Here is a 16,760-nt window from a genome sequence, read left to right as displayed (position 1 = left end):
CCGAGTCCCGCCCTGTTTGCTCAGGTAAAACATGGTCGTGGTGTTGTCGGTCTGCACCAGGACTGAGTCGGCCTTGATTGCTGGGAGGAACGCCTTTAGAGCAAGGTGGACTGCCCGAAGTTCTAGCATATTTATGTGGTAGCCCTGTTCTTTTGCCGACCACCGACCTTGTATTTGGAGGCACCCCATGTGGGCCCCCCAACCTTGCAGCGATGCATCCGTCACCACCGATTGCACCGGAAGTGGGTGGTGAAACGGGACTCCCACCAACAGATTGTCCTGACGAGTCCACCATGCAAGGGAAGATATCGCCACCTGGGAGAGAGAGATTCGATCTCCCCAACGGCCTGTGGACTGATCCCATTGGTCCTCCAGAGCTTGCTGCAAAGGTCTCATTCGCAGTCTGGCGTTGGGAATGAGAAAAAATGCAGGACGCCATGGATCCCAGCAGAGATGCTACCTGCCGGGCTGACGGCCTCTGCATCCGCTGCATAAGCCTGCATTTCCTCTTCATTGACGACAGTCTCTCCCCCGAAGGATACGCTTTTCCCACGCTTGTGTCCAGAACGGAGCCAAGGTAGTGGATGGACTGAGTGGGCTGCTGCACGGACTTTGCCATGTTGACGTGAAGGCCGAGAGCGTGCAACTGTCTCAGACAGGTCTGGAAGTCTTTCTTCACCTGCTGCTGGGATGGAGCCTTCAGCAACCAGTCTTCTAAGTAAGGGTAGACGAAGAGACCCTGCTTGTGTAGGCAGGCCACCACCACTGCCATACATTTGGTGAAGACTCGCGGAGCTGACTTGAGTCCGAATGGAAGGACTTTGTACTGATAATGCTTGCTTCCAACCACAAACCGCAGGTACCTGCGGTGATGTTTCGCGATTGCAATGTGAAAGTACGCATCTTGGAGGTCCACCGAACACATCCAATCCCCGACTTGCAGATGTGGACATATTTGGTGAAGCGCCAACATACGGAACTTCTCCTTGACGATGACTTTGTTTAGGAGACGAAGGTCCAGAATCGGCCGAAACTTGTACTCTTGATCTTTTTTGGGCACAAGGAAGTACCGGGAGTACACTCCTTTTCCGACCTGCGAAGGAGGAACTTTTTCTATGGCCTGTTTTTGCAGAAGGGCCCTCACCTCCTTTTGGAGCAGTTTTAAGTGGTGAGGACGGGACCTTTTTGGCGGGATGTCTTTCGGACGCGCTCGAAAACGTAGCGCATATCCATTTCGCAGTATATTCAGCACCCAGCGATCTTTTGTGATGCTGTCCCACTCTGCTAGATGTCGTGACGCACTTCCTCCCACTGGAGTGGGCAACGGTCGTAGAGGAAGCCACAGCTCATGACTTTCCTCCTCTTGTGGTAGTGGAGGACTGCTGCTGGTGTCCACCTCTGCCCCTGCCGGACTTTCCGCCTCGAAACTGCGATTTTCCTTGGCGTTTACTCTGAGACCACTGAGGGGTTTGAACCCTCTGTTGAGGCCCCTTGCGTTGGGTGGGTCGAAAACGGCGCTTGAATTCCTTTTTCTTCTCCAAGCCCACAGCTTTGAGGGTGTCTAGCTCAGTTTTCATGCGCCCCATCTCCTCATCCGTGTGAGTACCGAAGAGGGAGTTGCCAGAGAACGGGAGGTTTAAAATCCGTTGCTGTGCGTCTGGCTTGAGCCCTGTCAGCCGCAACCAGGACGACCTCCTGGCACACACGCCGTGTGTGTAAGAGTGGGCTGAGAGTAGCGCACCGTCCGCCGCTGTGCTAATCGACTGATTAGCCACCAGAGCCCCTTCAGTAACAATCTCTTCAAAGTCCTTTTGGTCCTCTTTGGGGAGCTTGGACTTGAATCGCTCCATCGAGTCCCAGAGAGCCCTATCGTATCTGCCCAAAAGCGCCGCCGCGCTGGAGATTTTGAGGGACGCCGCCGCGGAAGAGCAGGCCCTGCGTCCCCAGGAGTCCTGGGTTCTGCTCTCCTTATCTGGAGGAACGGAAGAGGAGGCCGACGCCGTCTGACCCTTTCTTGCAGCCGCCACTATTACAGAGTCCGCAGGCGGGTCCATCTTCACGAAGACGGGGTCAGAGGTAGCTGGCTTGTATTTTTTGAGGATACGAGCCGGAACCGCTTTGACGGTCGCCGGGGTGAGGAAGGTGTCCATAACTGGTTCCATGATTCCTGGGACCAAAGGCAGCAGTGGACGAGAGGCAGACTTCTGGTGAAGTGTTTCAAAAATCACCGACGTGGTGACTTGGGGGACTGACATCTCAATCCCCAGCTTCTGCGCTCCCCGCTGCAACACCTCCTGGTAGGTGTTGATGTCGTCTATGGGCGAGACCCTGGACACTGGGCTGCCCGATAGCGCGGGTGAATAGTCCCTGATGGAGGACCTGGTGGACGAGGAAGAGGACGATGATGGAGTCCTCCGCTCCCGGCGATGATCACGAGCCCGTGATCCGGATGAACGCCCCTCCCGCCTGGGGGAGCGCGATCTGCGTCGCCTGCTGTCCGGCGACTTCTGACGTGCTGGCCTGGGGGGACTAGCTCTGTCCACAGCCGCCACCAGCCATTGCAGCGGAGAGTCATGCACTTGACTGACGTATTCCCGCAGCCTCCTTGTAGCCCCTGAGTCCTGCCAATGATGTGCTGGCAGCAGCCATCTGGGCGACTGAGAAATGGTCCCTTGAGTCTGAGGGGAAGACATACGGGGTTGACCGGCAGGCTCTTGTGGAATTGCCGGTCGTGGAGATGCCACTGAGTGAGAGGAGGAATGGCGCGACGCCAACTCTGTCACCAGGACCACCGACCTGTCCGAGGCCTGTCTCGACGTCGAACGTGGTCTTGACGTCGATCCGTGGCGTCGCTTTCTTTCTCGCCGGGGCTCTTCTCTCGACGTCAAACGACGCCTCGATGTGGACCGGCGGCCATGTTCAGTGGGTGAAGAATGCCGCCTCGACGTCGAACGGCGATGTGAAACCGACGACGGAGGCCCTCTCTCCCTCAACGCCGAACACCGTGGGGACGCCGGCGGGGATGCTGCCACTCTCGACGTCGATGCGGATGCCAACCTCGACGCCGAACGCCGTCTGGATGACGACGGCGGAGGATCCTGCTCTCTCGACGTCGAACGCTGATGGAGCCTCGACGACGGAGGGGATCGTGCCCTCGACGACGGAGGGGTGACACTCCTCGACGCCGGTCGTCGCCTGGTTGACGACGGCGGAGGGTCCATGCTCCTCGACGCCGATCGTCATCGAGATGACGACGGCGGAGGTTCCCTGCTCCTCGATGCCGATCGCCGCTGGGTTGGCGACGGCGGAGGTTCTCTGCTCCTCGACGCCGATCGTCGCCTGGTTGACGACGGCGGAGGTTCCCTGCTCCTCGACGCCGATCGTCGCCGGGTTGACGACGGCGGAGGGGTGGTGTCTCTCGACGTCGATCGTCGCCGGGTTGACGACGGCGGAGAGGCTCTAGATCTCGACGACGATCGTCGCCGAGTTGACGATGGCGGTCTGGACTTCGACGTCGACGACGTACCTGCTCTCGACGGCGAGCCCGCTGTCGAAAGTCTCTTCTTGGAAACACGACCTACCGGAACATCTTTCCTCAGCGCCGAGCCTGACGCTGAGGCGGAAGGACGAGAGGACTGGCTCCTAGATGAATCTCTAGGCCTCTTGGAGCCCTTCCTCACCGGAGATCGGCCTCTGGATGGTTGTGCCAGGCCATAAATGCGAATTCGCTCTCTGTCCTTCAAAGTTCTCTTGGACAGGCTCTGGCAGTGAGTACATGTCTTGGAATCATGATCCTCCGGTAGACACAGGATACAGACCCTATGAGAGTCAGTCCTGGCCTTCTTCTTGCCACAAGCAGGGCAAGGATCGAAAAGAGAAGGCATTTCAAGTTGGAAAAAATGCCCAAAACTGCCTAAAAAAGACAGCCTCTTACCGACTTAGATGTAAAACGTCGAAGTAAGGGAAAAAACAGTTGAAAAATAGACAATATTTTCTGACAAACTCAGAAAAAAGTGGAGCTCTGTTGCCAGGATCCTTCCAGAAGGAGCCGGAAAGAACAACTAACCTAACTGCCACCCCTGAGGCATGATGGGAAGGTGGGGGTCAGGTGTGCCTTAAAGGCACAGTGTCAGTTTTTTGCTATGCAGCTATTAGTTAGCTTTTCAGTCTTTTTAGACTGGGTATTTGCAATGCAGCCTGGGAGCTTCCTATGCTTTCAGTGTTTTCTAAGAATTTCTGCTGTTTTCTAAGCTTTAAAACAGTTTCCAAACAAGTTATAATGTTGTTTCTCATGTTTATAATGCTATTTTCTTATGTATAGTGGAAATTCCTTACAGCATGGTTCAGCTCTAGGGTGTTATGGGCTGTAATTGCTTGTGTATGCATATAGGTATATATGTATGGATATATATATGTGGGGCACATATAATATACTGTTTCCGGGATCCCGCACATGGGCGGGAATATTCTAATGCTTATGACTATTAATGAGGATCCCCTGGAAGAGAACTGGCAATTGCTCGGGGTTAGATTGAGGTCTTTCTCCATCAACTGGTCCATAACGTTCAGGAACTTCTGTTCATTCTTCCTGCGTTCGTCCAAAGACAATGTGACTGAGGTACTCAAACAGTCCCATTATGTTCCTGCGTTCCCTGTGTTCACCAATGAAGTTCCTGGTGTTTCAGGTACCCTTGTTGCATTTAGTGGAAGCTCATTAGGTACAAGAAAGCCATTTTCTGTGATACCCCAACTGGCCTAGATTCCAATGCAATTCTTTCTTTCTCCTTGAAGTGGCATGCTCCCCAGATTGATGGCATTACCTCCAGAGTCTTAGTCCCCGCCTGCCAATACTATGCTCATCTCAGTCTTTTAAAAGGTCATGCATGTTCTGTGGTCCTCCTGAGACCCTATTACACATAGGGGCGCACTTTCCCTATTTGCGCCACGGCACGCGTTGAAACAGGTGCGACGGGCACACACAGAGAAAGTGCACCCTATGACATTGAATATGCTGCGCCCCCACACAAGACTTCAGCCGAAGCCCTGACCCACCCCCTCCCTTCCCCAAACAAGAGGCTTGGAGACTCAAGGTCTCTGAGATGGAACAAGCACCTGCCCCCCAGGATTACCCTGCCCCACACTATACCGTACAGAGGCGAACTAGCGCTACCCCTAGGGCAGCACAATCAAGTGAAAAACGGAGTGACTTTGAAGCAGCCGCATGTGAGCGGCTTTGAAGCAGCCTCTCTGTGTTTCACTGTGCAGACGGCAACCCGTCTGCACTTTTAAGAGGGGAGAAAGATCTCTTTGGAGGCGGGTGTAGTGAGTGACTGCACCTGCCTGCAAGGGGATTTCTGGGGGTCCACAGGAACCCCTTTCTTCCCCTACAGAGGGCTGCCATCAGGGGGCGCATTGACAGTGTTCTACCTTTCAAGTGGCGCACTGTCAGTACGCCTCCTGACAGCTTCTTTGTCTCTGCACCCATGTCTATAATACAGCGTGGGCACAGAGGCAAAGGGATTTCCTCATTTGAATGGGGCCACGCCTCCATGCAAATGAGGAAACATCCTATGGTGATAGTACTATATGTGTGCCAGCTCTATCTGTATTACAGAGAGAGTGGCACACTGTTTGTGGCCCTTTCTGTAATGCCAAAGTGTCTCAGGGGCACGCAAAGCAGGAGCACATGCCTGTTGCAAACCCGGGGCACTTTCCATAACACGGTCCCTGATGTTCTCTGGGTGGGAGTTAGATCCCGGGTTGGCATGGAAGGTCCACCCCATGGGCAGCGGCATAAGTAGACACAAGACCCTGTCCTATCACTGGTAAATGAAGCAGAGTATAAAGGCCGGGCCCATGGTACAAGATGTCAGGTACCACAGTGACACGGCACTGCCTTGGAACCTGCCTTTCCTCCTACTTGAAGGTAACCCCTAAAATGAAGGAACGAGGAAACCAGGGCAATTAGAGTGCTGAGATGTCCTTGAAGAAATATTTAATGAAAGCGTTACGTCTAGTCTGCTGTCACTTTTGAAGACAATTCATATGTGCAGGGCCGGACTGGCCGCAGGTGCGCCGCATGGGTGGGGGCCGGTTTTGGGCCCCTGGGGGCCGATTTTGTTACAGGGCCCGGCCCTGTAACAAAATCGTCCGAAAACCGGCCCTGGCAAAGAGCTCGGCGGCACCCCCAACACCCCCGCGGGGAAGGGGGGGAGGGGGGGGCGGCCGAGCACTTTGCCAGGGTCGGCTTTGGTTCCCAGTCCGGCCCTGCATATGTGTGTACCTGGTGTCTGATCGCTCTCTAGCACCAGTCACTCGACTACCTGTCGCAGTCCCTGGATGGAGAAATTCAGGGTGATGAACTCTCCCTGTGCATTCCATCCTGCGTATGTGATATATTTTCTCATTATGCAGTGACAAGGTTCACTTGGAGCAGACCGTAAGCATGTTATTTTCCTCCAGGACAGCAAAGATACCCTATGTGGTGGAGTGGCCCAAGGTACTGGTTGCTACATTGCTCCCCTCCAAAAATCATGCAAACACATCGTCTTCGCCCTCACTGTATCCTCATCACTCCAATCTAAGGGGGTTATTTAAGTTTGTAACATGTGTGACACTGACCAAACATTGCCCAAGGTTCAGCCCCCCATGTAGCGTATTTAGACAACCATACACTTTAAATAGTATGAACCTGCCAACTTCACTCGCATACTGCAGGGATGAGCACCTCTCAGAAGCTAGAAAGATAAGGAGGTGAGATATGTCAGTCCCGAGGAAAGTCCAAACACCTCTTGTAAGAAGAAGGCATAGTAGCCATGGAACAGTGACTCATTCAATGTCACAACGAATATAACAAGTGAAAGCCATAATTGTGCATGTTTTCCATGCGTTATTGTTTTCTTGCACACATTTTCTTTAGCACTACCAGGTAAAAACTCGGGAGAACCCACGTAAGCACTGGAGGAGTGCTGTTTGTTTTCAACTCCTAATTTGAGGTAGTGCTAAAGTGGGAGCACATGCAATTTACACTCGTTTTCGCGCTTATTCATAAGTCCAAATGGGTTGGAACACTTATTTATTTAGCTGTCTGGCTTTAAGTCAGAGCAGAGCACAGTTCGAATCCCTTGCCTTGGTACCTGTAGGGGTGAAGGTCCAGGCCATGCCATCTTCTAATCCCTTAGAAATCTGTAAGCTACTCTTTGGTGTGCCCCAAGACTGGAAGAGCTTTTGTTGGTCTCCCCAACCTTTAGTGCCATGGGGGTATACCCCTCGATACCCTCTGCACAAGCTCTGGCAGGTGGTAGTATATTTGTAGTTTCTGGAGTGCATAGATGAACCTAGCGAAGATACAGACTTTCCTCAATGTGTAAAGTATGTCCAGAGACGAGACTTACAGCAAAACTATGAGGCCTATTTACAAGGAAACTGTTGGAGCATTGCGTTAGGCCAAGAAGGCCAACGCCGCGCTCCGACAGTTTCCAAACGCAGGGATTCGCCGTATTCATGAGAATACGGTGCACTCCAGCCTTTCCCTTAGCACTGGCGCTAAAGGTAGCTGCCTAGCAACAACACAGGCACTCTTGCACAATTGTGCAAGGGTGTCTGATTTGCAGGAAAAGATTGCAGGACTTATGTGCAGGAAAGTGTTTGTTCCTGCATATAAACAATCAATAATGGCGATTTGTAACTTCTATGTGTGCTGCATCACACAGAGAAGTTGCAAGTCATCATTTTTAGGTTTCTCCTGCACAGCACTTGTGCTGTGCTTGCGAAATCTCTCGTACTTATCAGTTTCCATGCCGAATTACTGTGTTCATTCGTTTTTATGTGGAATTTTTTTAAACTTCCGCTTGCTGCACCAATGTACAATACATCTACTAAAGCTGTTCACACTGTTTAAGCCCGATTCACTGTCAAGATAAGACCTCTTCCCACAAAAAGGCAGACAGCTTCTAACAGTATGCTGGAATGCTTGCTTTTTATTACTTAGTTGTGTAAGGCAGATGCTTTCGCCTTAGAACCTATGCAACATTTTCTATTCATGCCTCAGTACTAAGGGTGGGCGTAATGTGCGTAAGGGACCTACGCGGAGAGGCACGGAGATGGAACCAATCTCCGCACTCTTCACATAGTTCTGTTACGCACATCCCGCCTCACGCCCGCTTCCCGCCCGCAGTATTATTAAATACATTAAAAAAGCAATTTTTAAATAACCTTACCTTATCAGCGGCGTCCCCGGGCCTCCATCCTTCTCCAGCGCGTCTTCTTCTGGGAACTGCGCATGCGCGGGAGCCCACGCAAGCGCATTCCTGCACGTTAAAAATAAAGTTAATATACAAGAGCTATGCTATATTTTACTCCTAAACAGGCAGTCACAAGCGCAGTTACCTTGCAAGCAACAGGGTCATGATTTCAATGGTGCAGCAGGTGCAGTGGTGGCAGGACCAAAATCTCTAGGCACCCCACTAAACACCTAATATTTCTATATTTTACAACTAAACAGGCAGTCACAAGTGCAGTTATCTAGCAAGGGCTAGGGTCATTATTTCAATATTGCAGGAGGTGCAGTGACACTGTGACTGAAAGTTCCAGGCACGCCACTAAACACCGATTATTGCTATATTTTTCAACTAAACAGGCAGTCACAAGTGCAGTTATCCTACAGGCACAGGGTCATTATTTGAATGGTGCAGCAGGTGCAGTGGCACTGGGCCAAAAAGTTGTCCAAACTCCTCTAAACATTTAAAATTTGCTATATTTTGCTACCTAACAGGCAGTCACAATTGCAATTACTTTGTAGTTGAAAGGGGCTGGATTTAAATGGTGCAGCAGGTCTAATGGCACCGTTAGCAAAAGTTGTCATAACTCCACTAAACACCAAATATTGCTATATTGTACTACTAAACAGGCAGCCACAAGTGCAGTTATCCTGCAGGCAACAGGGTCATGATATGAATGGTGCAGCAGGTGCAGTGGCACTAGGCCAAAAGTTGTGAGAACTTCTCTAAACACCTAATATTGCTATATTTTACTACTACACAGAGGGACACAATTGCAGTTAGCTTTCAGTTAAAAGGGGCTTGATTTGAATGGTGCAGCAGGTGAAGTGGCACCTGGGCAAAAGCTCCAAGGAGCCAACTGAACGCAGAATATTGCTACATTTTACTAATAAAGAGGCAGACACAAGCACAGTTACCTAATGGTGCCGCAGGTGCGGTGACACCGGGGCCCAAAGTTCTAGGAACCCTTCTAAACACCAAATAGTGCAATATTTTACTGCTAAAAAGTCAGTCACAAGTGAAATTACTACAGGCAATAGGGTCATGATTTCAATGGTGCAGCAGGTGCAGTAGCACCGGGCCCAAAAGTTGTCAGAAATCCTCTAAACACATAATATTGCTATAATATCAATTAATTCTATTATTTCTCTCTTTCAATTCATTTTTCAAACGTTTGCTATTTCTTACCCCCACTATACCACTAGTAACAGCACAATATATTGTCTCTTTGTACATAAACAAGTCATAGCACTTTAACAGACTTTCTGTAACTTATATTGTACAACTACCCCACAAGCTACAACTTACAAAAAAAAAAAACAGCATAATATTATTCACATAGGCGAAATCTAATGCATTTACCAATGCTTGTTTTAATGACAGTTTATATGCAGGACCTTCTTGCACATAAACATTCATCATGGCGATTTACTGTTTCTATGTGTGCTGCGCACTGCAGCACTCATAGAAACAGCAAAAATGTGGAGAAATAAAGCAATTCTCCTTCTCACTAAGTTAAGACCAGGTTTTCCCTGGTCTTAATTTTGGTGCTGCCCATATATTTACACCACACTTGTAAATAGGGGGCTGCATCAAAAACACAGGGTGCTGTGGTGGAACGCCCACCACAACACCCATTGCCCCCCCCTTTCACGCTAAGTGTAGCGTGAAAGGGTGTCTTATTTACAAGGCAGCGTTAAGTGGCTTAACATCGCCCTGTGAATAAGGCAAAGCCCCGAACGCCGCAGGAACGCCAGAAAAAGCAATTTTCCTGTGGCGATAGAGGCTTCTAAATATGCACCTATGTTTATTATTTTTTGTATGTTTGAAATGTTCTGCGACCATTCGGCACACTTGATCATGATCCCCAGTACGTGTGAATACTGTTCATGGTTTGCAAACTAGTGTTAGGGTTCACCACAGCCACTAGAGACCATTTAGTGCTGTAGGACTGAATGGCTGCGAGAAGGGGGATAGATGCACAGAGGGCGACCACAGCCCCACTCCTTCCTTTGCTCTGCTGCGTTGACAGGCCTCTCAGGAGGGAATACATGAGGTTTCCCGCTAAAGCAGCTCCCTGGACAGCGCCTAGTCATCCACATGCAGCCTGGAGCGAAATCCTTTCCAGAGAGTCCTCTCTGAGGAGGCAAAGTCTGCTCAAGCCAGGGTGGCTGGGCTTTCGATCTGTAAGGATGAAGACCCTCTGATTGGCAGAGAGCTGCTGCCCAAATGGCTGAATTTAGCTGGAGCGGCCAATCGGCTCATGATATGCCCGTTGGGCCTAGACCTGAAGGGATTGTGTTGCCAATGCTTATTCCAGTCCTGCCCAGTTCATCTTGGCTTGGAAAAAACTGTAAGGCCTTCCAGAAGTTCTGCAGGCCAACCCAGCATTTGCTAGTCACTTTGCCCTCATGGAAGCCCCAACCAGTCCAAGGAGCACCTTGAAGCCCTTTCCAGCCGCCATAGAGACAGAGACCTAGAGCTATATGTGCAGGAGAGTGGCGTGGACATTCTCTTCTTCACTCCCCCTGCTGTGGCAGTGTTGATGCACCCACAATAACTGATCATGGGGATTCCATTAAAGGAAAGGGGGAGTTCTCGACTACAAGTCATAAGCCAATAAACCGTTAACATTAGAGAAAGGCTTGCGATAGTGATATTGTTTAAATATTTATTCACTAGTCAAAATAATCAATACAGAAAGCAAAGGTTAATTAAGGGTATTTGCATACTCAATGTAAAAAGGAAAATAAGCAAACAGCACAAATAACTAGCCCCTTCTCTATCTCTCTCTAGTAAATAAAATAGCATTTTTGCTTTCTCCCAAATACCGTCTTTTATAATGTGCCAGACAATGGACACAAAACTTTCATAGCATCATATTAAGCAAAAGGAAGGAACTAAAATGTAAACAATGTTACTTGCATAGCAACCAATCCAACTAGTAGTTTGCATAACTTCCTAGCCTACCCCTACTTCCAACTGATTCGGATTGTTTAAAATTCTTCACAATTTAATATGGAAAGGAATTAAATATGAAATGAATCTTTGCACAATAAGCGGCTTCTACATCTTTTTTATGTTTATTTATTTTATTGAGGACCATACAATACATGCCATAAGTTTATCATAATAAAGGCGCCGAAGAAAGGCATTAAGTAAGTATATATCCTTTGGCCTTTAAATACACTTTTTTTTTTTCAAAGAGAATAATTTTGTTAAATAGTCTCTCATTTCTCCTGAAATCTATTGAAGTTTAGCAGCTGAACCTCGTATTTTGGCTACCTGATGTTCCAGTTCCTAGGGAGATGTGACTTCCCTCCATCACTTATCGCAAAGTTGGTGTTTTAGCAAATTTCCATTTTTTTGCAATAATCGGCCTAACAATTAACGTTGCATAAAAGACACAGGCCCAGATTTGCTAACATTTTGTGTCATGGTTACGGCACTTCTTTGGCACAGCCATGGCGCAAAATGCTAATCCACATTCACAAAGACAAGCAAGGGCCGATTTGCTTGGCATTGTAAAGAAATGTAACACAACGCAGCAGCTTGAGCTGTTCTGTGCTACCTTTCTTAGTAGTAGGCATTCCATGGGTGGAGTGCACGCATTCCATGGGTGGAGTGCACGCATTCTGGGTGGAGTGCACGCATTCCATGGGTGGAGTGCACGCATTCCATGGGTGGAGTGCACGTATTCCATGGGTGGAGTGCACGCATTCCCTTGCACTCACGCATGGATTTTCACACAATCCCAGATTTTCTAAATGCAGTAAACCTGGGATTGAGTCAAAATCCTGCGCCTACCATAGAGAGGTGTAACAAGGAAAAAATATTTATTTCTCCTCAACACTTCCTCTTTCTATGCACAATGGATCCTGCACCACACATAAAAAGAGGAAATTGCCTCTTAGATATGCCTCTTGTGCTGGAATCTGTCCCTTCCTGCTCAAAAACAATCCTGCCTGTAACACACTCCCCGTTGTAGCATAGCACAAGGGTGTCTGTGTTGGCGCTAGGCAGCACGAAGGTCACCGGCACTAGAAGAGAGCAGAAGTCTATAGCGCACATTTCTGCTCTCCCCATTTCATGCACTGCAGGGACTTTGCTTGCTGCTCTGCATGTCGTGAAATGTTAGTGTATCTGGGCCGCAGTCTTCTGCCTTACTCCTTAATAAAATCATATTGTGATAAGATCGAATGTAGAGAGTGGTATAGGTTTGATTCTATATGATATTGAGGGCCAAAATGATTTTAATTTGGGACTTATCAAGCATATGTATGTTGTCTGCAGCCTCACTCAAACATCTTGGGCAATGGTAAACTGATTGATACCACTAGGTTTGGATGGGGTAATATAAAAGTCGAACAAAGTGTGATATACTCGGCCATGTAGTCTAGTTGGGTTGACACTTCTACAGAAACGTGCAAGACTGCAAGTAGTATAAGTAGACTGCCGAATTCATAATTGTTCTCAAAATTCTAGGGACCATGGGGCATATCACCGATAAACATCGCAGAGTGCACTTAGCGCAAATTAGTTTAACGCTGGTTATCGCCGGATTTGATCACCGAGATAACACGTTATCATCAACGCTTATCTCCACGGCGATGAAAAAGAACAAAAGTTACTTACCTGTAAACTGTGGTTCTCCAGTATTGGTGTCTTTCATAGATTTACATGCTTGAATATTCCCCGTCGTCGAAGTGGGAGTCCCACGGTACATAACAAAGCAATGTAGTAATAACCCAAGCCCATTAGGCATAAAAGAAAGAAAAAACATAGAGTTTTCATAGATAGACAACTTGTCACTTCTATAACATATCACTTTTGTTATGTTCTAGGCCAAATCCAGCCAATCAGGCGTCCGCACCATCTAGAACCCTCTCCCCAGAGACTCAGGCTCTCAGATTTTCGTAGCACAAGAGTGACATAAAGTCAAATACACCATAGAGCCTCTGAGGGGAGGTGGGTGGGTGGCATGTGAATCTATGAAAGACACCAATACTGGAGAACCACAGTTTACAGGTAAGTAACTTTTGTTCTTCTCCAGTATTGGGGTGTCTTTCATAGATTCACATGCTTGAATAAGAGTAGTGAGCAGTGAAAGCAGAATAATACAAGGTACATAAGAATCAAAACAATAGCATATACAGTGCAGAAGACTATATGCATATAAAAACCATATAGATATATATATATATATATAGATATATATATATATATATATATATATATATATATATATATATACATAATAAATAAAAGTACCTTGTATGCAGGAGGAGGGAAGCATCAGAGGCTCACCTTATTTAAAAAGATTACGAAGGACTGCTTGTCCCACGGCTGTGTCCGTGTTGTCTGCAGCATCCAGACAGTAGTGTCTCGTAAAGGTGTGTCTGCTGGACCAAGTCGCCGCTCTACAGATGGATTGAAGAGGGACTCCAGCAAAAAGCGCAGTAGAAGAAGAAACCTTCCTTGTGGAGTGCGCTTTCACGGCAGCAGCGAGAGGTTTTCCTGCTTGTTGATGGCAAAAGGTAATAGCAGAGGATATCCAACGTGCTATGGATTGTTTGGCGACAGGATGACCTTGTCGCATGCGTCCGTAGGTGACAAAGAGTTGGTCATTTTTACGAATGGCAGCAGTTCTTTGAAGATAAAATTTGAGACATCTCTTGACATCCAAAGAATGAAGTGACTTTTCTGCAAAAGTTTGAGGATTAGGAAAAAATGTTTTTAAAACAACCGGCTGATTGAGGTGGAAATCAGATGGCACTTTAGGGATATAGGCCGGATTGGTGCGAAGCAGGACAGAGTCATTAGTAAATTGAAGAAAAGGTGGGTTAATGGTAAATGCTTGTGTAATAAAGTAAATCCACACCAGATGAAGATATGTGGTAAGAGGTATTTATTACAGCCTCAACCAACAGCCAGCATATCAACTGTCATCATAGAACCCTCACTTGACAGAACCTCAGAACAAGCTGGTTCCATGCCTAGTGTTCTGGCATGGAGCCATGTTACATCATTACAGCTTGCAAGTCACTGACCCGGCGTGAGGATGTAAGAGCTAGGAGAAGAGAAGTCTTCCACGTGACATGTTTGAGGCTGACCTTATGGATTGGCTCGAATGGCGATTTCATGAGCTGCGCCAATACAACGTTTAAATGCCAAGGAGGAGGAGGCCGACGTATCGGAGGAAACATCCGAAAAAGTCCTTTGAAGAATTGTTGCATTACTCTTGACGAGTAAAGGGAGTTAGAGCCATCTTGACGGAATCGTGAGATTGCCGCTAAAAAGACTTTAAGGGTAGCATATGAAAGGCCTGATTTTGCTAGGTGCAAAAAGAAAGGTAAAAGTTGCTCTGGCTTGGAATGTAGAGGATGAATTTTGGCATCACTGCACCATGAACAAAATCGTTTCCATTTGAGTTTATAAGTTTTTTACTGTAGAAGGAGCTCTAGCCTTTGCTAAGACTTCTCTGCACCTCAAAGGGATGTCCAAATTCACAAATTCAAAGTACTCAGGTTCCAAGCCGCTAAGTGTAGAGACGCAGGATCGGGATGTCAAATTTGACCGTGTTCCATGGTCAAAAGATTAGGAAGAGGACGAAGCATGATTGGTTCGCACTGAGACAGTAGCAGCAGCTCCATGAATCATATTTGTCGAGGCCATCGGGGGGCTATTAGGATGAGCCGACAGGGTTCTTTCCTCATTTTCCGTAGAACCTTGGGGACTAGAGGAATTGGTGGAAAGGTGTAAGCATAAATTGTGGACCAGTTCATCAAAAAGGCATTCCAACATGACTTTGGTTGGGGAAGCCAACTTGCGTAGAACTGGCATTTCCGGTTCAGATAGGTTGCAAAAAGATCCAGATTTGGGGGACCCCATAGCTGGAATATGTGATCCAGAATGGGTTGGTGCAATTCCCATTCGTGATTGGTCGTGGAGGATCTGCTTAGGGAATCCGCCAGAATGTTGGACGCTCCCGGAACATGTACTGCTGTGAGGGCAATGTGATGTTGAATCGCCCAATCCCAAATCTTTTGAGCCTGAAGGGACAACAGAACGGACCTCGTGCCTCCTTGCTTGTTGATATAGTGCATGCACGTTGTGTTGTGCGTCCGGATCAACACCGTGTTTCCTTGAATGATGGTTCTGAAAGCTTTTAAAGCTAGAAAGATGGCCAGTAATTCCAACAGGTTGATGTGTCTCGTCTTTTGATGAACAGACCACTTGCCCTTCACAGTTAGGCCCTGCAAGTGGGCGCCCCAACCCTCGAGAGATGCGTCGTGGTGAGGGTAAATTGTGGAGTGTCCGCTAGAAAAGGACGCCCCGCGGAGACATGATCTTCGTGAGTCCACCACAAAAGAGCTCTTTTTAAGCGATGGGTGACTCTGACCAAGTCGTTGAAAGTGCCCGAGACCTGAGCCCATTGCTTGTCCAGTTCTTCTTGGACAGGTCTCATCTTCAGGCGGCAGAGAGGGACTAGAGGAATGCAGGACGACAACATCCCTAGGAAAGATTTCAACTGTCGGACAGAAACAAACTCTTTTAGATGGATAGAGGTCGCTAGATCGCGAAGACGTTGTCGTCGTTCGTGCGACACAAAAGCTTTTCCTAGAGTGGTATCCAGAATGGCTCCCAAGAACAATCTGTTTTGAGCTGGGTGCAACTGAGATTTTTCTAAGTTCAGTGTGAGGCCCAGAGACTGGAAAAGGGATCTGCAAAACAGAGTTTGTTTGGACGCTAGTTTGAAAGACTTCGCCTTTAGAAGGCAGTCGTCTAAGTAGGGAAAGATTTGAACTCCCTGAAGGCGAAGGTAAGCTGCCACCGGTGCAAGGACTTTTGTGAACACTCGGGGAGCAGAATGAAGGCCGAATGGCAGGACCTTGAATTGAAAATCTCGTCCGGCCACTCTGAATCTGAGGAATTTTCTGTGTCGTGGTAATATGGGAAGATGAAAATAAGCGTCTTGTAGATCTAGTGTTGTCATGAATTCTCCTTGAGAGAGAAAAGGAAGGACTTCTTGTAGGGACAACATACGGAAAGTTTGTGCCTTTATGTATTTGTTCAGGGCTCGCAAATCCAAAATGGGACGCCATTCTCCCGATTTCTTCTGTACAAGGAAGAACCTTGAGTAGAACCCCCTGCCATTCTGTAGTTTTGACACCACTTCGATCGCGCCCTTTCTCAATAAAATGTTTAGCTGCTTCAGTAGCTCTTTCAAATGTGCAGGAGGAGGACCTCTTGGTGGAGTATTTGGAGGAATCTTTATAAATTCCAAAGCGTGTCCCCTGCGCACAATATCGAGAACCCATTGATCTGTGGTTATTTGCGACCATTTGGAGAAGAAGCGGGAGATTCGACCTCCAAGTTTTGGAGGAGTCCGTGACTGAGGGTAGTGAGAGTCATTGTTTCTTTGAGGAATCCTTTCCTCTGTAGGAAGATTTGCCTCTGTATTGTCTGTAGTTGGAAGAA

The 16,760-nt window shown here is 48.0% G+C and overlaps 1 long non-coding RNA gene across 1 annotated transcript in view; it reads right to left on the bottom strand.

Annotated features, from left to right (window-relative positions):
• Positions 1-16,760, bottom strand: part of LOC146812896 (uncharacterized) — a 395,123-nt gene that overhangs the window by 285,086 nt on the left and 93,277 nt on the right. Inside the window, exon 2 of the long non-coding RNA XR_014966935.1 lies at positions 8,220-8,309. This is a non-coding gene — a long non-coding RNA (uncharacterized LOC146812896). The remainder of the gene's footprint in view (positions 1-8,219; positions 8,310-16,760) is intronic.

The sequence above is a fragment of the Triturus cristatus genome, chromosome 7 (assembly GCF_964204655.1).
Source record: "Triturus cristatus chromosome 7, aTriCri1.1, whole genome shotgun sequence".
Taxonomy (NCBI): Eukaryota; Metazoa; Chordata; class Amphibia; order Caudata; family Salamandridae; genus Triturus; species Triturus cristatus.
The sequence above is the reverse complement of the archived record's forward strand: the minus strand, read 5'-3'. Positions and strand labels throughout refer to the sequence as shown.